The sequence below is a fragment of the Erythrolamprus reginae genome, chromosome 2 (assembly GCF_031021105.1).
Source record: "Erythrolamprus reginae isolate rEryReg1 chromosome 2, rEryReg1.hap1, whole genome shotgun sequence".
Classification (NCBI taxonomy): Eukaryota; Metazoa; Chordata; class Lepidosauria; order Squamata; family Dipsadidae; genus Erythrolamprus; species Erythrolamprus reginae.
The window spans coordinates 63,687,603-63,714,254 of NC_091951.1; positions in this window are offsets into that span (position 1 = coordinate 63,687,603).

Below are 26,652 nucleotides of genomic sequence, written 5' to 3' on the forward strand. Positions count from 1 at the left end.
TTCACCGAAACGTCGCATAAACATGCAAAATATTACACAGGGCAAAACCCGAACTCAGAACAATCTACATATACACACACACACACACACACACACACACATATATATTTATTACAAGGCAAAGGTTGCAGGTTCAAGTCCCAGTGGGTATGGCTAGCTGATGAGGATATATATGTATCACATATTTTTTGCTGAAATTTTAAAATTAAGGGAGACTAGGATGGCACCATTTCAGCCTTGTTCTGGCCTCATCAGCTAGCCACACCCTTACTGGGATTTGATCCAGCAGCTTCTGCCTTGTAAGGCAGAGAATTAACAGCTGAGCCACCAGACCTGATCCCTTCAGCTCTGTACCAGGGAGGGGCTATATGTCTTTTATGCCGGATCACCCTGGTATATTGAAGGAACATCATAGCTCCTTTTTGCCTCTAGGCCCAACCCAGGGCCATTTCAAGGCAGTTAATTTATTCATAGCCGACAACTATATTCTGTATGTATCACATATTTTTGCTGAAATTTTAAAATTAAGGGAGACTAGGATGACACCATTTCAGCCTTATATATCCTAGTCTCCCTTAATTTTCCAAAACATGTGACATATATATATATATATATATATATATATATATATATATATATATATATATATATATATATATGTCACATGTTTAAGCTGAATTTGAAAATTAAGGGAGACTAGGATAGATCTATTTCGGCCTTATTTTGGCCTCATCAGCTAGCCATACCCACTGGGACTTGAACCTGCAACCTTTGCCTTGTAAGGCAGAGAATTATCCTCTAGGCTACAGTATATATATATATGCTAAGGGAACATATGATTCCTATTCAAAATAAAACTGCATTAATTTTAGTAAAGTATATTTATCCAACTAAGTGCACGTATTAAGTTTCTGTTTAAGATTTTATCCCTCAGGGCAATGAAGAAATGCTGAAATGCTTGAAAATAACAGTGTTCACTGGGTTCTTCACAATCTTTTCAAATAAACAGTACAGCTTTAGAAAGATTTTTAATATCATATAATTTCATATTAAAATTACAATATACTTTTAAATTATATCATGTAAACTGTTTATCATTTATATCAGATAAAATCCCCAAATAGAATCAAAAAAGGAGTTGGCTTAGCTAATAAGAGATCATAGGTTTTTATGAAATAAAGAAACAAAGAAGAAATAATTCAAAGTGACACATTATAACACAAAGCTGTATAAAAACAATATGGTAGTTCCTAAAAACAAGATTAAGTCCAGTGCCTTCACCTTTAGATTTACTGTCAAATGCATTTTACAGAGACAACCATAGAAAGATTTAATCTCATAGGCACTATGGTAAATTCAGACTCAGAAAATAGATTAAACCCTCAGCAAGAATTGTTCAACAAATGTAATAATTTACAATGGTTAATGTACAGTACTTACAATATTTATTCTTGGAAAGTGACCTCAAGAAAGACTCTGAGAAAAATGACACAATTTTAAACACTTATAGAAAATCAAGATCAAAGCATTTGTGTGTGTTTTGTGTGTGTGTGTACTGTATGTTTGTATATATGAATGTACATCTAGGGCTAGATTAACTAGTAACAGACAATATTAGACTCAGCAATTGTCTTGATCTCATCTGCAACAGTTTACATTCAATTTATGGACTACAAATAAAAGAATCCTTTTCCAACAATGACCATAGCATAATTGACTTTTGTCTCTCTATATGTCCTTACAGAAACAATCTCAATGATGGGATAGCCAATTACAACTTTAACCCTGCTGTTCTGGTCACATTTACTGTACACTTATACTGTTCGTATTGTTTCGGGTCTATTTGACCCAAACTAAAAAATGTTGATTTTAGCTACTGTAAGTGTTTTTTGAATACCTGTTGCATTAGTATACTAATGTGAACATGCTTGATCATAAACAAATGAAAAATGAAATGAAAAATTAATGTTTATTTATTTATTTTGCTCAGAACCCCCCCCCTCCCCGGATGTTTTCTGTTATGTTCGCTTTATATATAGACTAGGCTGCAAATTCCAAATTACATCCTTGTTTTTATACAATAGATTTCTTGCATAAACCTACTTGCTTGATTACCATGTACTTACTTTTCTGTTACTTCATCTCATTGTTCAACAGGGTGCATATTGTAAAGTCATTACTGTGATTACTGTGCCATGAAGTAAGCTAATATGTGCCATTGCACATATTATATCATCACATACCACATCACATATGATCACATATCACATCATCCATGCAATCAATAAATCAATATATCATTGTTGTGATATATTGATTGCATGGGTGAGCATTGAGTACAGATTTTAACAGGGTCTGTTTCATTGCCCCATCACACACATACAGATGCATCCCGTGATTGTTACACAAGTGGAATATGAAGAAGAACATGATAACCAAACAATTAGCCATATGCAAGAAATCCATTCTAAAAACAAGGATGTAATTTGGAACTTGCAGCCTGCCTAGTCTATATATAAAGTGAACATAATTGCAAACAGCCTGTGTTACCTTTTTCTGAAAAAATAAATAAATAAAAAGTAAGTACATGATACCCAACAACCAACTCAAAGTCTCAAGATTCATCCCACCCCTTAAAGAACAGAATGGTAAAGACTATAATGATGAAACAATTAAAGCCAACCTCTTTAACACATTATTCAGATAAGTCTGTGTAAACAGCAATGGCTCATGCCCAATATTTCCTAGTCATACCACAATCAACTTCAATGATCTAACACAAATTGATTTTACAGAAAATAAGATTAGAAAGGCATTGTGCAACCTAAAACCAGCTCTATCTATTGGACCTGATGGACTATGTGCATACTTCTTAAAAAAACTCTCCACAACCTTGGTGAATTCCTAAGAATTTTTTTTAATCCTTCAGGAATAGCTCATTACCCAACCTAAGGTCACTAGCTACAGTCATCCCTATTTTCAAAAAGCTACGTTGAAAATTACAGACCAATGTCACCTGCAAAGTCATGGAATCAATCATACGCCAATCCATTACCCTCCACTTAGAATCTAGTAACCTATTCTGAATTTAGTTTCAGGAAAACCCAATTGGGTTTCAGGAAAAAATTATCCTGTAATCTGTAACTCTTACACTGCAAAAACATATGGACCACTCAACTTGATCAAGGTAAAACAATAGACACAATATTCATAGACTTTTGTAAAGCCTATGATTCAGTAGTATACAACAAACTACAAATCATGGTTATTGGATGTCTTGCTTAACAACTGCTGCAATTTGCTTGATAGTAGAAGAAGTGATGTTTTAAATCCAGTATGATCATGTGATTCTACTTCTTCCTTTTTTTGCTTAGCAACACTTAGCAAGAGTTATTGCTCCCAGGTGTGGTTGGTAAGCAAAAACTGTACTATGATGTCACACAACAAAAATAAAATGGTGACAAATATCCAAAAATTGAGAAATGGGGTTTTTTTAAACCACAAACATCATTTTTTATTGTTGGTGGCTATTACAATATTTATCAATAGCAAAGTCTTTTAAAGACCTGCTTCTGAACACATCAACCAGTTTACTAGCAACCCCAGCTATACATCTGTGTGTTCATAATGTTTTGCCACTTTCTCATCAAATAAATAACAAGCTATGCACACACATACAAAGTGAGACTACTAAGGGTGGCTTCTGAAACAACTGCAGAAAATGATGGTTGCTTTGTACACATTTTTATACATTTCAGAGCACTTCTATTGAATAATTTGCAAAGCCTTAATCAATCCAGCTACATGGTTTTTGTATCTGTTCCTCCAACTGAGCTACCTCAAGCTCATAGTATTAAACACTAAAGACCACTTTTCAGTCAATCAAGTACAGAACTAAAAAACCCTCAATAATGTTCAGTGTATGATCAATCAAATGATAACTAAATGCAAATTGGAAACAGCTGGAAAATATTTCTTCAAGTAGCTTACAAAAGAAATAAATATGAATTAACTCAATTTTCTTTCCTATCCACTAATATTTTCATTTAAGCTAAAGAACAAGTTTATTGAGGGGAAAGAAATAAATTCTAAATATCATATTACATGGTCTGAATACTGATATAAACATGAACACATTGATCTGAGCATGGAAATATAATTAGGAGTTAGCACATTTTTAATACTTTATATTCCCAATGAGAAGTAGAACAATACCAGACCAATAGAGGAACAAATTAATAAGTTGATGACGTGTTATAAATTGGGTTATAAATTATTATCGTTCATATGTACAATTTTTCATTATTATAGGCAAGCTTAAACAATCAGAGCAAGAACCAAGAGCCAATTTGATGCTTCTTACATAATTTTTTATTTACTTATTTAAAGCAAAGCATAGCCACTCATATTCTGACCAACTCTGGGCAGCTCCCACTAAAAACTTAAAAACTTAAAAGCCATTTTAAAACCATAAAAACAACACATTAAAAATGAAAACCTGACACCAAGTCTAATTTCTGATATGTAGTTACCTCAAAGGTAGCTTTTGAGAAAAGTATGGTATTTAAAGCCTTTACAGAAGGTTAGGAAAGTAAAGGTCTGCCCAATTTCAGGAGCAAGAGTGTGCCATAGAACAGGGGCTGCCACAAAAAAAGCTCATCCCGTAAGGCTCCCATCTTATGAGATTGCACAGTGGTTAGAATGCAGTACTACAGGCTACTTCTGATGACTGCTAGTTGTCTGCAATTTGACAGTTTGAATCTTACCAGTTTGATACTCCAGGTTCACTCAGCCTATCAGCCTTCTAAGGTCAGTAAAGGAGGACACAGATTGTTGGGGAAAAGAGGCTAATCCTGTAAACGGCTTAGAGAAAGTTGTAAAGGACTGTGAACCAGTATATAAAAATAAGTGATATTGCTATAATATACATTATATAGAAAGGGACTAAGAGTGTGCCCAACTTAGCTGATTTGGTAAATGTCCTTAGGAAAAATCAGGCAGGCAGATATAACCTAAGCCATATAGGCCATTAAAGGCGATGACCAGCAACTTGAATTGCAATCAGAGAGAAACTATAGGCCAGTGCAATGCAACAGAGAGGTACATGGGCAGAGGTGGGTTCCTCCCAGTTCAGACCAGTTTGCCCTTACCAATGGCAAATTGCTGGTAACGTCATGGAGCGACCATCTTTTTGGGGGGAGGTGTTAATTTTTTCTTCTTCACATGCAAAGAAACCAGGTTTCTGGCACTGCGCAGGTGCAGCCATTTGGTTTTTGGCTTTTTTTGTGGGGTGATGAATTTTTGACACTGCACATGTGCAAGCATGAGAATCATGTGTGCGCCCATGAGGCATGGCCATGCAATGTGGGAAGAAATGAACTGGAGGTGAGGTAAGTTAGAACCCACTGCTGTACATGGGCATAACTTAGGGGTTCCCATTACTGCATGTATTGCTACATTCTGTTGAAGTTTCCTAGTGATTTTCAAAGATAAACGTCTATCAATCAAGCCTTTCATCAATAATTCTTCAATTAGTTTTCCTCAGCTCACGTGTCAAATTAATTTTTTAAAAATTAATTGAAAAAGAGTTACTTGGGAAAACAGCAGAATTTTGGATATTTGTTTGGTCTTCCACTGAGCCTCTTATTTTCCTCACTGTTAAGACTCTATCCTAGTGTTTCCCTACCTTGGCGACTTTAAGATGGGCGGACTTTAATTCCCAGAATTAAACCTAATCTAACCTTAACCCATGTTGGCTGGGGAATTCTGGGAGTTGAAGACCAAGTGGGGACTTTTGGTTAAGAAATATTTCTCTAGCATATTTCAGAAGAGAAACGTGGTTTAAGTACCACAGCAATAATCTGTCTCTGAAACCTGAAATTGTGGAGACCTCCATAGTAAGATCATTAAACCCTGGCTACAATTAACAAGTTATTTTATTTTACTTAAGAGGCAAACCTACCAACTTCCATTGCAATTTAGGGATCTCCACAGTGAAGGGCTACCAAAATTTTTACTACCACACTGTGGGTGTGGCCTATGCATTTTCTTTCAACATCTTTCAGTGCAAATCGGGTGCTCTGGGGTGGAAATCCATTTTCACTATCCCACTGCATTTCCCCCCGTCCAGGCAGTAGTCCACCCCTGGATCTCCAGCACCAATTTAGGGAGTTGGCCCTCTGTGCACTTTCAGGAAAGGCAATCAGGAGCTGTGATCTCGACTTGGAATGGATTTATCTGCTAAGTAATAAAATGTCTCAATGATCTTATCAAAGCAAGTTTCTCATTCACTGCATTTTTTTTCCTCCATGCTTTCCTATAGTTGATTCATTTTTTTTTTAAAAAATGGAGTGGGTAATATACTGGATATTCTGAACTCCAAAGCAGATCATATTCAGAATTGCAGCGGGAAAAGAAGCTTATTTTTCCACTAAATGATATTCTGCTTTCGGCTTCCTTTCCTTCTCAAAAGCTGTCAAAAAATCTGAACTTTTTTTTTCCATTTTTTATTTTTTGCTTACGATGGACTTGCTGCCTCACTGATCTGAATCACTGCTTGGGAATTGGGAAAACAACTAGGTAAGTTTAATATTACAGTCAAAGGCAAGGTTTCTGGCTGCATCAAGAGAAATGGGAACATGACATTCTGTTTGAATCCCATGGGGTGTACTGGGGACATGTCCCTTCTGAATTATTGGCTCCTTCTATGTGAGACAGCAATTATTTGAGGTTGCTAGCATGATTTCTAATTGGTTGACATTTATGGGATTTCTTGAATGCTCTAGTGGTATTGGTTGTCTTTATTGTATGTATTTCTACATTGTATTTCTACATTGAACACTTTGTCTCCTTCCCTCTGAAGTTTGAGCTATGAGACCAATTCCACCTACTGAGGACAAAAACCCAAAGGCTATATAGTCCTAGGACTTTTGTATCAGGGGACTATATGTTTTTAAAATAGTAGAAAGCACCAAAATCAAGCAAAGCTCATTTGAATGCCTAAAACTAAAATAATATTGTTGCTTTCAAAGGACTTTTGATTGATTTAACTTGAGAGCACTCTAGATGGCTAAATAGCATATTTCATAGGGGAAACTCCTATCCTTGGAAGCCCAAGTAAGAGTCATCCTCGAGGCTTTAATGGACAATTGTTTTTGTGCAGTGGACTCAGATGAACCCAAGAAAGCAACAGGATTGCTGTGCTGTTTCAAAAAGGGTCTGTCACCCTACAATCACTTTGATTTTTATTCACAAAGTGCCATATGTACTTGTTCATATTCTAAGCTAACTGGGAGGGGAGATAGAAGTGGAGGGGTCTTTTTAAAAAAAATATGTTTGTTGTTCTAATTCGTCTTTTGTTGAAATTAATAAAATATTCTGTGCATGTTTCAGTTGTGATTTTTCTTTTCCTTTCCTTTTTTTCCTTTCCTTCTTTACCACTGCTTGGCAGAAACCAAAGGCAAAAATGATGGGCTGTTCTGCTCCATTTATTACAGCATCCTAATAGCATATGTTTTTCATGAAGAGAAGCAGCTAGCATAAAACATTTGCCAAAGAGTGACGGAAGGTAATTTGTTCAGCTTTTTTTTTTAAGCACAAAATGTTTGTCCAAAAGGGCAACAGTTGGAAAGCCTTTATGCTTCCTTGTCATGGTATCTCAAGGACATCCCACTAATGCCATTTCTTAACATAGCAGATTTTATTTTAAACATGTGAATAAAAATATATAGTTTAATTATTGAAATATAAATGTAATTATCAAGTATCATACTATTACAATCCCATATTAAGATTATATTTAATGAAAAGTAGACGTCTTCCTATATATCTGCCTGTCTATCTATCATTTCTCTGTTGTTTATCTCATATGTAACTTTTGTTTTTATAATATATAATTAATGATTTATAAAGGTCTGTAATGGTAGAAATCTGGGGAACCTATTCTCCTGAAAAAGATCAGTATGAAAGAATTGAAGTAAAACATAGTGTAATCATTATTACCCATATTAGGTAACTTCATCAGTACTAATCTATCACTGATATTGTTACCTAGTTTTGGTAAATAAATGTCTGCAAGAACCAAGTTTATCTATCTATCTATCTATCTATCTATCTATCTATCTATCTATCTATCTATCTATCTATCTATCTATATATCTATATATCTATCTATCTAAACAATTAATTTGTACAAATAAAACATTAGATAAGTAATGATAAAAAGTAACAAAATAAGACAATAGGACAGGGATGGTAGGCACAGTGATGTGCTTATGCACACCCCCTACAGACCTCTTAGAAAGGGGGGAGAGGTCAAGTTCAGAATGTGTTCCAATTTTTGAGGGGCTCCCTATTTAATGATTTAATTAAATTTATTTAATGATAAATTTCCTAACCAACGGAATAACTTGTATCCAGAGGTTCCATTACTGGAGGTTTTCAAAAAGAGACCGGACAATCATTTATCTGAAATAGTAGGGATTCCTACTTGAGCAGGGGCATTGGACTAGAAGATCTCAAAGGTCCCTTCCAACTCTATTATTCTATATTCTAGTACCAAGGACCCCTCATTTCAACCATAAAGTGTAATAAAACTGTATTTACAATACAACTGAAGATCCGGGGTGGCACAGCAGAGAGAGTGCTGTACTGCAGGCCACTGAAGCTGATTGTAGATCTGTATGTCAGCGGTTCAAATCTCATCACCGGCTCAAGGTTGACTCAGCCTTCCATGCTTCCGAGGTGGGTAAAATGAGGACCCGGATTGTGGGGGCAATATGCTGGCTCGGTTAAAAAGTGCTATTGCTAACATGTTGTAAGCCGCCCTGAGTCTAAGGAGAAGGGCAGCATAAAAATTGAATAAATAAATAAACTGAGGAGAGCACATTATTTTCCAATTCATCAGAGAGCCAAACAAGGAGCAGTGGTTGGAAGCTATCCAAAGAGAGATTCAACCAGGAAATAAGGAGGAACTCACCACTGAGATAATAAATCTTCAGGCTGACCGCGTGGAGGGGAAATACTATTTCAATCCTTCTGCAGGACAACTAGTTAGAGAAGGCTACCCTAAATACAACTGAGGTAAAGTACACTATCCTACCATTCTTGGTTTCTGATCTTATTTCCAATCTCTTCTCGTCTTCTGTTATCTCTATTCTGACTCACTGCTAAATGTTTCTTTCCAGATTTTGCATTAGCAGCAAGAGGTAAACAAAGTCATTGGTTCCTTCGCTGTTTCTACACAGGACCAATCAGTACGGACAGAGAGAAAAGTCACAGGCATACAAGAGGAAGTCTATTCATCACCTCTACATTCCATCCTTTACCTCTCCTCCTATGCCCCATTTGTTGCATCATGAATAAACTTTTTTTTCAAAAACTATGGATTCATGAAGTGAATTGAGTTATAGAAACAAAATTGTTTGCAATTTCTCCCTGTTTATCTTTATGGAGTCAATGTATATAGTTACTCCCATGCTGTGTTGAGAGACATGGGGGGCAGGGAATACAAATGCAATTTCAATTTTATGATATTTCAAGTCTCAGTCAATCATACTGTTTGTCACATGCTGCTCACACAAATACCTATTTTAAGCCACCTCACTGTTATATTATTTAGAATCATAGAACAGTGGAAGGGACATGGGAGGTTTTCTAGTCCAACCTCTTGCTCAAAGATGACACCCTATACAATTATAAGCTGTAACACACACTAAACCAGTGGTAAGCAACTATGGTCCCTTTACAATCTGTCAACTTCCAGAATTCCAGTACCAAGTGACCTGTGGACTATGAACCAGTCCACAGGTTGAAAAGGGGGAGGCATAGTTGCCCATAAAGGCACTAAACATGTCATTGGCCCTATCTGGTCACCTGATTTAAGCCCAATGGCAAAACATAGTTGATTTAACACATTTTGTAGCTGTTATTGAATACAATGCTTTGAGCAATAAAGACTATTTCAATAAAGAAATAGACAAGGTCATGAGTTAGAGATGAGATGAGGGGAACTGTTTGAGATCACAACATAATAAAATGTGTTTGTAGGTCCTTTTTGTACTATAGTTAGCTATAAGTATGGAATGGCCCTTAACCATCTTATTTTCCTCTTTATTGCTACCTACAATACATTCCATGTGAATAGAAAGAACATTGAAAGCAAAACAGGAAAATATCAAAAGCAGAGAAATAATTGTCTGTTACTTCCCCCTTAACAGAGTTTGAATGCACCAGGGTGAGATTACAATTGGTCTCACTGATCTAAAAGATACCAGAAGGCAGTGAGCTTCCAGGTGAGTCAACATAGAAATTCAGTCTTTGATAGGCCAGAAACTTTGGTTGCCCTTGCTTAGTTGTTCTCTTTCGTTAAAAAACAAAACTGTACACAGCTGCAAGGAAATAATAATGAAAAAGGATTACAATTCTTTTTACTAGATGTCCTGCATAGAATTGGCCAAATTCTAAAAATTTTTATACTTTTATTCTCTTTGTCAAAGGCTTGCAAGCTAGAATCAAAGCTGAGTTATAACAATTGATTTTGTTAAACACTATTCAGTAGAAGACTGAAAAGTCCTAATATTCTTTATCTTTATAAATAGCACAGTTCAATATTTCCATGTGCAAGGAACAGAACAAAACAGAATAGTTTAAAATCACTGGGATTGAAGAAACATTGGGGGCCTTATAGTCCAACCATCTGCCCAAGACAGGAGTCCTTATACAATCTCAGACAAATGATTGTCCAATCTTTTCTTGACGTCTATTGTGATGACTCTTCTGGATGCTTCCCCAGTTATCTCTCCAGATGTCATCTCGGAGGAAGATGAACCAATTTCAGGCACAACTGGAGGGAAGTTGGTTAATGGCTCCAACGGCTCATCTGAGAGGAATATATATAAATATTATATACTTGCTTCACAATATCTTTTTTAGATTTTTTAAAATCCTGCCTTTATTACTTTTAGAAATAACTCAAGGCTTCTAACATACCCAATACTTCTTCTTCCTCCCATTTTCTCCTCAGCAATAACCCTGTGAGGTGAGTTTGGCTGAGAGAAAGTGACTCACTCAAAGTTACCTAGCCAGCTTTCAGGCCTAAAAGAGGACTAGAACTCATGATCTCCTGATTTCTAGTCAGATGCTCTAACCACTAGACAAAATTGCCTAATGTCTGATATGGTTTAGGTTTAGGTTTATTGGATTTATATGCCGCCCCTCTCCGCAAACTCGGGGCGGCTCACAACAATAATAAAAAACAGTACAGTACACAATACCAAATCCAATGCCCACCCATCCAGTTCCAATTTAAATTAATAATTTCATAAAAAACAGTATATATAAAAAACAGGCAGACAGTCAATCAATCAACAGAACAACATGGGCAAGGGGGAGGTGTTTTAGTTCCCCCATGCCTGACGGCAAAGGTGGGTCTTAAGGAGTTTACGAAAGGCAGTGAGGGTGGGGGCAATCCTAATCTCAGGGGGGAGCTGGTTCCAGAGGGTCGGGGCCCCCACAGAGAAGGCTCTTCCCCTGGGTCCCGCCAGACGACATTGTTTAGTCGACGGGACCTGGAGAAGGCCAACTCTGTGGGACCTAACCGGTCGCTGGGATTCATGCGGCAGGAGGCGGTCCCGGCTCTCCTCCAGCCTCACACAGCCACCTCCCACCAGAGGTGCAAGCAGAAGGTGTGGGTGGAAGCAGCACTGGCAGCATTTATGCTTCTAGTAGCACCCATTCACCTAGCTACCCAGCCTGAGGTGGTGGGGGCAACCCAGGAAGGAGAGCATGGGAAACGTGAAGCAAATTGTCACCCCAGTGAGCAACACTGGTATGGTTGTAAGTCGGGGACTTAACAGGTCACTTGAATGATGCTAATTGTTCAAGCCCCTCCCACCTGATCACATGGCCCGCAAGCCACTCCTACCTAGTCACATGACCATTAAGCCACACCCATAAAATAAGCCCCACCCACAGTGTGGCAGTAAAACCTTTGGCTGCCCATTACTGTTAATATGTATTCATTTAGCATTTAATAAAATTATTATATTTACTTTTTAATGTGATTTATATTTTTTTTTCATATTCTTGATTCTTTATAAGTAGTTTTATCCATCATTCATTTCAACAAAGTTGTCCATTTTCATCTATGGTGAGATGGACTGTTTTTTTATGTTTGATAAATAAATAAAACTGCATGCAGTTGGGGAAATCAAAAAGAATACAGTGCTATGTGAACAAACTAAGTAGACTTTTCCCCCCTCTTGTGCCACTGCTGCATTTGAAAGAAAAAGCAAAAATGTTAGAAGTGCAGCCCTGACATTTGTAAAAGAGAACATGGCAACTTTGTCAGTTTGATTGGCAGGAAAAACGATATTTTTAAGGCCCAGGTAGAAAAGAAAGCTGTTTTATTTCTTCAAAATAGCAAAAGAAGAAATATGTGTAAGATGCTGCAGGATGAAAATAACAATTCAAAGGAAGAGCCTAGAATTTATCATCTGAAAACACCTAGCAAGAAATAAGGATTAAAAGAGCAGAAATATCCTACCTTATATGGAAGATGTAAACTATGGAAAGGTATGCATGGCAGTATTTCTGTATGAATACTAGGCTGAACAACAATGTCTGCTCTTAAAAGAGTGTATAGATACAGTTAATGGACTAGGGAATCAATGGGACACGGTTATTTCCAGTTACAAACTCTGTTAGAAAGACAAGGATACACATAATGGAGGAAGTTTATGTAAAAAGAAACAAAAACCCTTGAATCAAGTTATTTTGACACTTCCAAAGAAACAACATTTAATGGAGTCACTCTGAATGAAAGTACCAAGTAATAAAGATTTAAACTAGTTGTGGACTATCATCTCCCTAACTATGACATTCAAAGAGATCTGGAAATGGAGAGGAAAATTATTAAGGTATCCTGAAAAGGAATTCCTGCAGTTATGGAATATTTCAATTATTTTCATATTGTCTGTGTTCAAACTGTGAAAGACAGAAAATGTTTTTAGGTACTATAACAGTTGCTCATGTAATCAATGAGAGAGAGCACACTACAAAATTTACTCCTAAGTAGTGCCCCTACATCATGCAGAGAAATGCATTGTCAAATTGATTGGGAATAATGATACAGTACAATTCAACATTACAAAAAACCTATGGCCACCTAATATAGCAAGTGCCAGTCATATTTGACTTCAATAAAGAGAACTTATGAACTAGAGGTCACTCGATGAAATTGAATTCTGGCAGAATTGGTGCAGGCAAAAGGAAATACTCTTTTATACAACATGTAAGAATTTTTTTGAATTCACTATGAGATGTGGCACTGGCTGATTTTTAAAAAGCTGTGGGCTAATCTATGGAAGACATGGGGATGAATGACTATTAGCCCTGATTGCAATTGTACTACCTCTGAAGACCATCTGTTGGGATGTTTGTGGGCTTCCTTGTGTGGTTGTTTTCCCCTGTGAGAACTAACCATGGGACTAGATGACCTGGAGTCTGATCCATGAAATTACTGCTGATGCTCTAATGGTCTAACCATATCCAAGTCCTAATAGTTTTTTTCCCCCCAAGATACAATTCCTCAATTTTGTATACATGCCTTGTTTTGTCTTTCCCTAAATCTAATACAGTTGTATCTCTACTTAAGAACTTAATTCATTCCATGACCAGGTTCTTAAGTAGAAAAGTTTGTAAGTAAAATCAATTTTTCCTATAGGAATCAATGTAAAAGCAAATAATGCATGCAAACCCATTAGGAAAGAAATAAGAGCTCGGAATTTGGGTTGGAGGAGGAAGAGGAGGACAGTCGCTGCCCAGAGTGAAGGGAACATTTCTTTTCTCTGGGCACTGACAGAGGTTTATTCTGTCTCCAAATGCCCAGAGAAAGGGAAATGCTTTGTTCGCTCTGGACTGCCAAAGCCTCCTTAAGTGCCACCAAAAGGCTCCTCTGGCAGCCCAGAAAAGCCCGAGATGGCAGAATTAAAGGGGGAATGGCAGGAAACTGGCCTGGCCTTTGTGCTGCTCTTAAATTTCCTGGGAAATTTTTCCGGGCTTGGGTTCTTAAGTAGAAAATAATTCTTAAGAAGAGGCAAAAAAATCTTGAACACCGGGTACTTATCTAGAAACGTTCTTAAGTAGGGGCGTTCTTAAGTAGAGGTACCAGTGTACCTTATATTCCTTCCTGTTGAAATTTGTTCCTTCCAACCAAATCTTCAAACAATTCAGTTAATTCAATATGAAGGTTAGAAAATAATAATTGCTGAGCAGGAATATATACCTATTTCTTTCAGTCATATTTACATTGACAGTGACAGCTTCTTAATTCGTATTTTAAAATACCCTAGCAAAGCTAGGCCTTACTATAAAATGTTTACAGTCTCATTTTTAACATATGTTCAGAAAGACCTTGTAACATGTATTCCAGGATCATTTTGAAAAAAAGTAAAAGAACAGAATAGATTTTAGATTGCCAATTGCATTTTGCCTGGAACAAATCAACAATAGCTTTGCTTATGCTCCCTGTTTCTCTAGTGTTCATTCCTATAAAAAACATTTATAGAGCACATAACATAACTAAATCCCAGAAAGGTTAAATAGGGAATAAAATGCACATTTTGTTTTATAAATGTATGTTGCCTGTGGTACATCTAATGCCTAGAGTTATGCATTTTTCAGTCCTTCAGTTTCAGTAGACGCTATTATTCATTTCAATGGACATGGAAATGAGATAACATAGATTTGAAATGAGCAGTCTGTCTACCATTCTCCTTCTCATCATCCTAGACATTCAGTTTCACTGAAATCTGTGCATTATTTACAAATCAAAGATGTATTATTTGATACTGCAAGTAACTCATTGGCTGTGGGCAAACAAGTATCTTCCATATATTGGCATCTCTCCCAGAAATGCTAATAGGCTCAGGGTAGCTTCCAAGATTTATTCTGTCATTTTTTCTGTATATTTTAATATAACACACACATACCACAGTTTTACTCCATTCTGCCTTCACGTTATCTTTTTTATATTTATCTCTTTATTGTTCTCCTTTTTTCACCCTCATCAGTTGTTGCTTAGTTCTTTAAATGTATTGAGCTGCTTCATAAGCATGAGAACATAATGAGGTTCTCTCAGTATCATGGGAATGCTCAGAGAAGATATAACACAGGTTTTTTTTTCAAATATGTATTATTTTTTAAAGTAGGAAGCACTGTTAGGCCCCTAATCTTAACTCAATTTAAGATCTTTGTTCCCTGTGTGCACAGCCATTACAGAAAGTGAATAAAATCATGGCCATAAAATGCCTTTTTTGGCCATTGCAAGACACTTGCTATCTACAGGTCACCAGATGGATCAAAACTCTGCATTTAAAGTTCTGCTATGCCATCATTTCCTGCTGTTTGCCGAGGCAGTTGGCATTAACTGTTTGAAGCCCCCCTTGTGTGTGCAGAGATGGCTTTATGTCAATCTACACCTCCCATGGATGTAAGGCTTCCCATTTGTTGCTTTCCTGAATACATTATAGGCTTAATTAATTAATGCTCTTGCTAGATCTTACATTTGAGGCAGATTTTAACCGTGTTATTCTAATGGAGGTACTGGTGAATCAGTACAAGATGTTTGCATCTACCGCTGTTCATCTTTTGATTGTATTGTTTAAATTATTAAAAGGGACTATTTTAAACAATTATGGAGTTATGTTGATTCAAAACACCAGGATAACACATTTTGCAATTGCAGCACAACTATTTGCAGATATCCTTAGCTGATCACACTAGTTTCTCAGTGTATAAATAGGGATTTATCTGTGCTCTAAATGGGCCACTTGTCTGTGTTCTACTGTCCTCCCATTCTAGGAAGCCTGCTTAGTTAGACTAGTACAGAAAATTAGTAATCCTGTTATGTTTGCTTCATAAAGACAGTACTGTTAATTCAACACCTGCAGAAAGAATGGTTATTTTATTCCTAGTTGCACACTCAGCCAGATGTTTTGGGTGGACTTGTCATTTTTATTTATCTATCAAGTCCTTCCCAAGGGCCTGGGATAGGCAGATGTTGTTTAACACTATTAAAGTTATCATTTAGGATGTGTGAATTCTCACTGTGCATAGTGAGAAGGAAAGCATATACATTTAATACATACATGCATACATATATTCAATTCAATTCAATTCAATTTATTGGATTTATATGCCGCCCCTCTCCGAAAACTATATATACTTATTGAAGTAGGATACATTTACCTGTGAAGCCTAAAATGTTGAACTTTCCCCTTCCCTCCCTCCCTTCGAACAAATAAGGATATGGGGCCCAATTTTGGAACTGGAATGTAGCCTTTATACCTCAGGTGACAAGGAAACATATAAAATAATTGTACTTCTTAAAAATGTAACAGCAATGTTAGTCATTCAAGGGAAAGAAAAATAAAGTAATGAAATAACATTTTTCCCAGATTTTGAAATAGTGATACTCTGAATGGCAAGCAAGTGTCCTAATTGATATACAATTGAGAGGTTATTCCATCAGTTACTGCAGCAGACATTATTGATCCAAATTTTAAACACAAATTTTAAAACAAATGGATTGTTGGTTTAAAGCTGGTTGCTTTTCTGGCAGATAGACAGGCAGACATACACCGAGACCAGTGATGGACTCCTATGGGTATACGGTGTGGTATGCAGAACCAGTAGAAAAACAGTTGTAAGAAATCAAAATCTTTGATTGTTCTACAGCTTTGAGAATTTTACTGTTTCTTCTATCATCTATCTATCTATCTATCTATCTATCTATCTATCTATCTATCTATCTATCTATCTATCTACCTACCTACCTACCTACCTATCTATCTATCTATCCTTGGTTGGTTGGTTTTTATTGACTTTATGTCATATTCCCTATCTCCCAGCTCTAAAATGTATTTGTAAATTGCAAGATGCTGAAAGGGGAAAAAGGAAAATCAGGCTCAATTTAGTACACATTAGGCAGGCAAATCCAACTTTAGTTAAAATATAAAGAATAATAAGAGTCTCAAAAATGTCAAGACGGATTCTGAAAGATCTTCTGTATGGTGAATTAGTGCAGGGAAAGGACCCCAGAGGGAGACCACAGTTGCAATATGAGGGATTTAAAGGCCTTGGGAATGGACATTAACAGTTGGGAAACCTTGACTTCTTATAGTTCAGGTTGGAGGCAGGTTTAGTTCATCTTTAGCCATGCAGCATGGCCTTCTCCATTAGAAGGAGACACTTGTTCGGCAGGCCGAGGCAAAGAGGAATCCGTGGATTCTGGGGGCCAGGCAGGGGAAAGAATGGATTTGCCCTCAGCGTGGAAGGGATTGTCACTCTCAGATTGGCCTTTTCTAGGAACTCTTTCCAGAGCATGATACCATAGTCTTTCAAAACTGAAGGTTCCCAATGATGAATAAGACTGGCATACAGATTGGAAAAGGAAGTCATTTCTTTCATAGCATCAAAGATTGGGAGGGTAGAACATCAGGGAAATTGTCCAGTGGAGCCATGGTGATCAGTTGTCTGGATTGAATCCATGACAAGTCTCTGTTGAAGTATGTCTTGACAAATTGTCTTAAATTGGCTTAGAGTCCTGCTGCCATCAGCAAAATGCTGGAGCTGCAGGGTGCCATGAGGATATGGCCAAAGTATCTATACTTTTTTCTTGCAGGTTAAGAAATGTGAAGTTACAGCTCAGAGGCATTTGATGAGGCTATGCTAGCTGTGGATTATGAAAACATAAAACTGACAGTAGCTTCTGACAATTAGTTTGCTAAGCCCTAAAATAAAATTTAATTAATAAAATGAGAAATAAAAAATCAATATGTATGATTTTTACCTCAGTCAGATAAAAAACATAGAGCCGTTTTACATAAGACTGATTTTTTCTTTCTTTCTTTCTTTCTTTCTTTCTTTCTTTCTTTCTTTCTTTCTTTCTTTATCACATGTTTAGTTATTTCTATTCTCTTTGCAAAATAGTTCTCTGTCTTCAAAATGTACAGAATTTCATTCAGCCCCTGATTTATTCCAGTCTACACTCTGTTTCATTTTATCTCATTCAGCATTTCTTATGGGATTTCTCTTTTATCATTTCCATGATTCTCCTGTAGATCTTTTTTATCATTTCCTTTCATTAAAAAACAATAGGTACTCGAAGCTGAATATGGCCTCAACAGTTGACCTAAGATTACACAGTCCTGTCACTTAACTGCTACAGTCAAATTTTTCTGAATCGTTGTTGCATTTTACTTATTAAATGCTTTCACTCAAGGGCTGGCAAACTAATTAGTTTATAAAAAGAAAGGAGTGATTTTATAAAGATGAATGTTTTATGATGCATAAGGCCTGCAATAATTTAAATAATATATAATAATGTATCATTTTACATACCATTTTATTAACATAACTTGTTACAGCAGATTTTTAAATTTATGAATTTATGAATGTGAAAAAAATAACTAGTTGACTACAGCACATTAAAACAGTAAAATAGTAATAAAATAAAATAGTAATAGTCCTGTTGGCTCAAGAATTTCAGCTTGTAGTATCCACCACACATGTTACAGCATCTGTTTTTGGAACAACAGACCCCCAGATTTGATTGACCCAGTGATGGGTTACTAAAATTTTTACTATCACACTGTTGCCGTGGCTTATGCATTTTGTTTCAACATCTTTCAGTGCAAATTGGGTGCTCTGGGGTGGAGCTCCAAATTTTGCTACCGGAACTGCGTTCCTGACCGTTCCCATAGGAGCCTTTCACTGGATTGACCTCAACCCTGCAAGGCTTTTAGAAAGCCTTGGATAGGAGTTGGATCTTCCACCTTGCCATGATAGTTGAGTGTTGGAACACATTGCATTTTGACTTGATGTTGATTGGTTTCTTATTTTAGGGGTGTGCATCTATGTGTGTTTGTACCACTTTTTATGTTTTCATTTTATAATTTTACATTGTTAGCTACCAGAGTCACTACAGTGAAGTAGACAGCCCCATCTATATAGACACATAGACGGCAGAAAAAGACCTCATAGTCCATCTATTCTGCCCTTATACTATTTGCTGTATTTTATCTTAGGGTGGATATATGTTTATCCTAGACATGTTTAAATTCAGTTACTGTGGATTTACCAACCACGTCTGATGGAAGTTTGTTCCAAGCATCTACTACTCTTTCAGTAAAATAATATTTTCTCACGTTACTTCTAATCTTTCCCCCAACTAACCTCAGATTGTGCCCCCTTGTTCTTGTGTTCACTTTCCTATTAAAAACACTTCCCTCCTGAACCTTATTTAATTTAACCTTTAACATATTTAAATGTTTTGATCATGTCCCCCCTTTCCCTATAGATATATCATCTGTATCTATCTCTATATCAATGGATGGATGGATGGATGGATGGATGGATGGATACATGGATGGGCCCTTTCCAAATGTTTTGCTGATGCTTTCCCTTCCCCAGCTACTTCGACTCTCCTCCCAGCCGAGGCTTGGCTTCTCAGTTTCTCCTCCATTTCTAAAACTTCTTTGATGCCTCTTCAAACATCAGATAGCAGGAGGTTTTCTTCATCCTCCTCCTCCCACTCCACTTTCTGCTTTCTCTGCTGGGTTACGTTAACCCCAGTGGAAGGAGGTCTTCCTCCAGACCTTTGCTATCGACCAGTTAGCTCTAGGATGAGAGCTGAGGTCTGGTTCTTCTTCATCATCCTCCCACTGTCTTCAGTCATCTTCTTTCTGGCTCCAACTGGGGGAAGGGCAGAGTAGGCTGGCTGCTTCTTCCCCCTGGTCACCATTACTATCCCAGCTGGACATTGCTGCTTAACCCCATGGTAGTTTTATCTCTGGGATGGCTGTTTGCTGCAGGCTTTGCTTAATGTCAGCTTTGCTTTGCTCTGAATTTAGAAACATAGAAGTCTGACGGCAGAAAAAGACCTCCTGGTCCATCTAGTCTGCCCTTATACTATTTTCTGTATTTTATCTTAGGATGGATATATGTTTATCCCAGGCATGTTTAAATTCAGTTACTGTGGATTTATCTACCACGTCTGCTGGAAGTTTGTTCCAAGGATCTACTACTCTTTCAGTAAAATAATATTTTCTCATGTTGCTTTTGATCTTTCCCCCAACTAACTTCAGATTGTGTCCCCTTGTTCTTGTGTTCACTTTCCTATTAAAAACACTTCCCTCCTGGACCTTATTTAACCCTTAATTTAATCTGTATCAAAATTTATAAAGATATATATGAAAAAGAAAAAGGTTTTATGAAAAGACAAAGAGAAAAAAAGGGGGGGGGGAGAGATGAAAGAAATTTATATTTGTACTAATAATTACCATCTTATGCAATTCTAATACTAAATTCAAATATGCAAAATAATATAGCAACTCGCTTATCTCTTATTCCTTGTTTCCCACCAAATATATACTTAGGAAAGTAAAACTCAGAGTACATTTTGAACTTCAAAGAGCACTTTTACTAAATCAGAAGTCAATGCAACGCAAGGAAAGTAAAGTCTGAAGAAAAAGGCACACAATGTGCCTATTACAAAGTAACCCCAAAACTCCCTTTTGGCAGTCCACCCAATCCAAAATGTTCATAAGCATCAGATGGGTGCATCTTCGCTGATGTGCATTGTTCTGGAATGCACAGGCCATTAACCTTGAGTTGGTGAAAAGCAGGTCTGCTCTGCACATCTATGCCAGGCTGCAACTCCCACCCCATCTCTCTCTTTTTCATACAAAAACAAAACTCCCATGGGCTCCTCCAACATGCTTCCCTCGCAAATCCCAAATCCCTCCCCCAGCCCCATTTCCTGATGGCAGCCAATGCAGTGAAGATACTAAAAATAATGCAGAGGCTGACAGTAGAGATTAATAGTAGTGCAGATTTAGTAAATAGTTTGACAGCGTTGAGGGAATTATTTGCTTAGCAGAGTGATGGCATTTGGGAAAAAACTGTTCTTGTGTCTAGTTGTTCTGATGTGCAGTGCTCTATAGTATCGTTTTCAGGGTAAGATTTGAAGCAGTTCGTGTCCAGGATGTGAACTGTTCTATAAATATTTTCACAACCCTCTTTTTGACTCGTGAAGTATACAGGTCCTCAGTGGAAGGCAGGTTGGTAGCTATTGCTTACTGTATTTTATTCCAATCTCATTTTAAATTGTATTTTATTTCAATTACATTTTAAATTGTTTTTATTGGATTTTAGTAATATTTGTGTTTAGAACTCTGCACTTTGATATGGCCCAATAACTAACATGTGTATGTATGCTACAGTCAACTTTAATTATGGAGCATAGTCTGCCATTTTAATCTATAATAGTATATTTAGTCCTACATGAACATCATCTAATTATCCTTATTAAATTAATCAGAGTACAAAATAACTGGTTTACTTTTCCTCCCTCTATTTTAAAAAAAAAGATGTAATACTCCTGTTCAGTTTCTAACTTCTATTTAATGAAGTTCCATATCTTCATCGCACAGATTCTCCACTCAACTGATCTAAAAGATACCAGAAGGCAGTGAGCTTCCAGGTGAGTCAACATAGAAATTCAGTCTTTGATAGGCCAGAAACTTTGGTAGCCCTTGCTTAGTTGTTCTCTTTCATTAAAAAACAAAACTGTACACAGCTGCAAGGAAATAATAATGAAAAAGGATTACAATTCTTTTTACTAGATGTCCTGCATAGAATTGGCCAAATTCTAAAATCTTTTATACTTTTATTCTCTTTGTCAAAGGCTTGCAAACTAGAATCAAAGCTGAGTTATAACAATTGATTTTGTTAAACACTATTCAGTAGAAGACTGAAAAGTCCTATTATTCTTTATCTTTATAAATAGCACAGTTCAATATTTCCATGTGCAAGGAACAGAACAAAACAGAATAGAATAAAATCACTGGGCTTGAAGAAACATTGGAGGCCTTCTAGTCCAATCCTCTGCCCAAGACAGGAATCCTTATACAATCTCAGACAAATGATTGTCCAATCTTTTCTTGACGTCTATTGTGATGACTCTTCTGGATGCTTCCCCCACTTATCTCTCCAGATGTCATCTCGGAGGAAGATGTACCAATTTCAGGCACAACTGGAGGGGAGTTGGTTAATGGCTCCAATGGCTCATCTGAGAGGAATATATATAAATATTATATACTTGCTTCACAATATCTTTTTTAGATTTTTTAAAATCCTGCCTTTATTACTTTTATACATAACTCAAGGCTTCTAACATACCCAATACTTTTTGCTCCCCCCGGACTTCAGGGAAACCTCATGAAGCTTGGTGAGAGTGAAAACTGCCCAATGGGCCAACCAGAAGTTCAGAAACAAACTTCTGGTTGGCCCATTTTTCATTGTCCTCAGGCTTCAGGAGTCCATGGTGAGGCCTGTGCAGATGCGGGGGGGGGGGGGGGGCAGTGGGGAGGATGTCAATATGTGGGGGCAGGTGCACATGCATGGGTAGGACATGGGTGTGGCAGGGACACCTGAGCTAGTGCTCGCGTGTACACCCTTTTGGTATTATTATTATTATTATTATTATTATTATTATTATTATTATTATTGTTGTTGTTGTTGTTGTTGTTGTTATTGTTATTATTATTTATTAGATTTGTATGCCGCCCCTCTCTGTAGACTCGGGGCGGCTCACAGCAATGATAAAAATAATATACAATGACAAATCTAATAGTTAGAATCTAAAATAACAATAATACATTTAAAAAGTCTAAAAAACAAGAAACCGCAATACATAAAAAACATACATACAGTCATATCATACACAAAAAAACCCTACATAGGCAGGGGGAGATGTTTCAGTTCCCCCACGCTTGACGACAGAGGTGGGTTTTAAGGAGTTTACGAAAGGCAAGGTGGGGGCAGGAGGGAGCTGACTCCAGAGGGAGCTGACTCCAGAGGGTCGGAGCCACCACAGAGAAGGCTCTTCCTCTGGGTCCCGCCAAACGACATTGTTTAGTTGACAGGGACCCGGAGGAGACCAACTCTGCTGGTCACTGGGATTCATGCAGCAGAAGGCGGTCTGGTATGCAAACCAAAAAATATTTGCCATGACTGTTTTAGGTCATCTCCCATGTCACTGCAAGTTTCCATGGCTGAGTGTAGACTGATATGTGTGCCATCAACTATAGAACTATTTGCTCATAATTTTCATAGTTTTGAGAGCTATGGTTTGATTCAGAGGTATGATTGCCATTTTTTACAATTAGTTGGAATGTTTTCTGTATTCCCTATCTCTCAACGTCTTCAGAGTACACCATTACTATTATCAAGATGCCACTATAAAGTCCAAAAAATAAATTACAAACATATGTGCTTGTATTAATCAAGTATGTTTGGAATTTTGCATCAAGGTTTTATTCTATTTGCAATTCAGAACATTAGCTGGAACTGATAATTATTTTTGTGATGTCATTGATTCAAGATGTTAGACAAGCATCTGTTGGAATTACTGTCCCTTTGTATTTCCTGCCCCAGGGAAGCAATTAGCTGCACAATCATCCACTGGATGCCAGCAAATTCTGTTAAGAGGGGGAGCCCAAATAAAATAGCATGCCAATTTCAGAAAAACTAAAAAATCTGGCTGTATTTGAAAAATAGTTATAAAATCAAATAGCATACATAGCATTTTCCCCCATAGTATTTCTTTTGTTTTCAAAAAGGAATACTTACAACAAAATATTATGTCATGGAATAGTTATTTTTAGAATCGAATCCATTCAATTCTATCTGCCTTCTCCCTCCCTCCCTTCTTTCCTTCCTTCTTTCCTTCCTTCTTTCCTTCCTTCCTTCCCTCTTTTCTCCCTCCCTCCCTCCCTTCTTTCCTTCCTTCCCTCTCTTCTCCCTCCCTCCCTCCCCACCCTCTCTCTCTTTCCTGATTAGCATTTATAGCTTTTTCTCAGCATACTCCATTGTTATTTTCCTGGGTTTAGTGTTGTTCCTTTTATTTTGCTTTTTCCTTTATTTTGAATCGTGTGCTGGATGTATGTCCTTTCCTAAGTAAATTCAGTTATTTGATTTCTCTATTTCTGTCCTTAGCTTTATCTAATGTATCAATTAATAACTGCAAATTGAGTGACACCCAATAGGTTTTGATAAATTTTAATGGGAAAAATAAAGTATAGCTGGTAAGACCTTCTCCAAGTATTTAGCCAGCATGGCAATATAGGCAGCTTTTGGTTCTGCTCCTCAGGGCCACTTTAAAATGCTTTCTCAGTGTGAAGAAGGAAATTATCTTTACCCAGGGAATTAGAAATCCATTCTACATTTTAATAAATATTCTGGTAATTTTTTCTCTTTCCCCTTCCTATCTTTCCTATTATTCCATACTATTTCTCCTGCCATTTTGTTTATTAACTTTTACTCACTTAGTCATTTGTGCTATTTAGTTAAGTAGCAACCAGGTTTTAAAAAAAATATATATTGTTTTTTATCTTTAAACATCATACTATTTTAATACAGATCCACACCCAATTTCATGCATTGTTGTTGGTTGTTAATATACAATATTTTGTATGTTTACATAGTCTCATATCATCGTATTCATCTCACATTGTCTCATAGTCTCTCCTTTTTTTCTTGGTCTAATGGTACCATTTAGTCCATATTTCATAATATTCTGAATTATTTTGTCCTTTGAGTTCAATAGTCAACATGTCCATCTCGGCACACCTATATATTTTGTCCATCCAAACGATTTTTGGTGGCGGTTTGTTGTCCTTCCAATATTGGGCGCATGCAGTTCTTGGCACTGTTATAATATGTAACATTAAGTGTTGTATGTTTTTAAGATGCTGTTTTCTTTTTATTCCCAATAGGAAGTATTCCAGGGTATATTCTCTTGTTCTTTCTGTGATTTGTTGTAACCAAACATTTTATAATAATTTTCTTTGTAAGCTACGGATTTTGTTATTTTGCAGTTTGTATTCCAAGTCATTTCCCAGTCAGCCAGGTGTATATTGTGGCCTACATTCTTTTTTCTTTTTTCCAATGGCCTCTTGCTTTGGGGCATGACCAACAAATATGAAAGAAGGTACCTACGTCTTTTTTATTTTGCTTTTCCAATAAGCTGAATTTGTATTTGGATATATTTTAGCCAAACTTGATGGGGCTAGATGCCATCTATAAAACATTTTATAATAATTTTTTTTTGTAAGCTACAGATTTTGTTATTTTGCAGTTTGTATTCCAAGTCATTTCCCAGTCAGCCAGGTGTATATTGTGGCCTACATTCTTTGCCCATGCTATCATAGGGTCTTTAACTATATTTTCTGTTTTATCAAATTCTAATAAATATCTGAATAATTTTGATATTATTTTCCCCCTCAAACTTTTATCTAATTGTTGCATTTCTGTGTCTATTCCTTCAATATCTTTTTATATCTTGACTTTAATATATCTCTATATTTAATTATTTTAGCTGCATCTATTACATTTGGGTAAACCATTGCTTCTATTGTAGAAATTTTGCCATTTTTCTTTATTCTTCTTTGCTGTATAAGCAACTGTAATACTCCTAATGTAGACTTCTAATGCGTCCCATACATTCTGTATTGTATTGTATTGTATTGTATTGTAGTTGGTTGGCTCCTTCATAAATAAATCAATTTCTTTAGATATTATTTGTATATAGTCTTTTTCTTGCAATGATTTAGTATTTAGGGTCCGTCTTCTTATTCCTTTCTTCTTTCCCTTCCATATCATTATCAAAGGATTATGATCTGCCCATCTATTTCGGGCTATTTCAACTGTTTATTCCTGTTGTGAGCCGCTCCGAGTATTCTGAGAGGGGCAGCATACAAATCTAACAAACAAACAAACAAATAAATAAATAAATAAATAAACTCTATATTCTTACTTATTTCTTTTCTTATCCAAGCCATATCTATTCTTGTGGAATTGAGTGGAATGTGTTTTGTTTGCTTTTGGGGTGCCTTAATCGCCATATATCAGTCAAATTTAGCTCTTCTATCATATTGTTAAATGTAATTGGTAGTATAGTTTTTTGTTTTCCCCCTTTCCCCCCATCATATAATATTTCCAAGGATCAATTGTAGCAAGCAGTTTATATAATTTTGATTATCTTCTTATCTTATTTTTCTTTCCAAAATAGACCTTGGCATATTTGCAAATATGTCTACTGATGCCTCTTTCATTGAAATATATGATGTAGATTTGGTTCTTGCTCTTTGATCCTCACAATAATATTAGGAATTTTATAATGAATATTAACAAAATATTAGTGTATAAGTTGAAAATGATTTTATAACTGCTACAATCAGAAAAAGAATCAGGAGCATGGAAATGCTGCCAAGGCCTCCTCCATTTTTAGCTTACTGTTTGGCATACTTCCTATTTTATTTCTCCTTCCATTCGTAAATCAATTGCTACATAGTTACACTGAGACTAATATATTTTATGGTCCCTCTGGGGCTTCAAGGATCATGATTATGAATTCTTATTATATGGGAGTTCATTGGTTCCCATTAAACAACAATATGGGTGGAATTAGTGCTATTCAACTGATGCCAATCCCACATTACCTATGCATGGAGAATTGATGGAAGGAACAGCATGCTCAAACAGCTGCATTAAGCCAATTCTTTGTCAAATAAGATTGCATCCTTAATG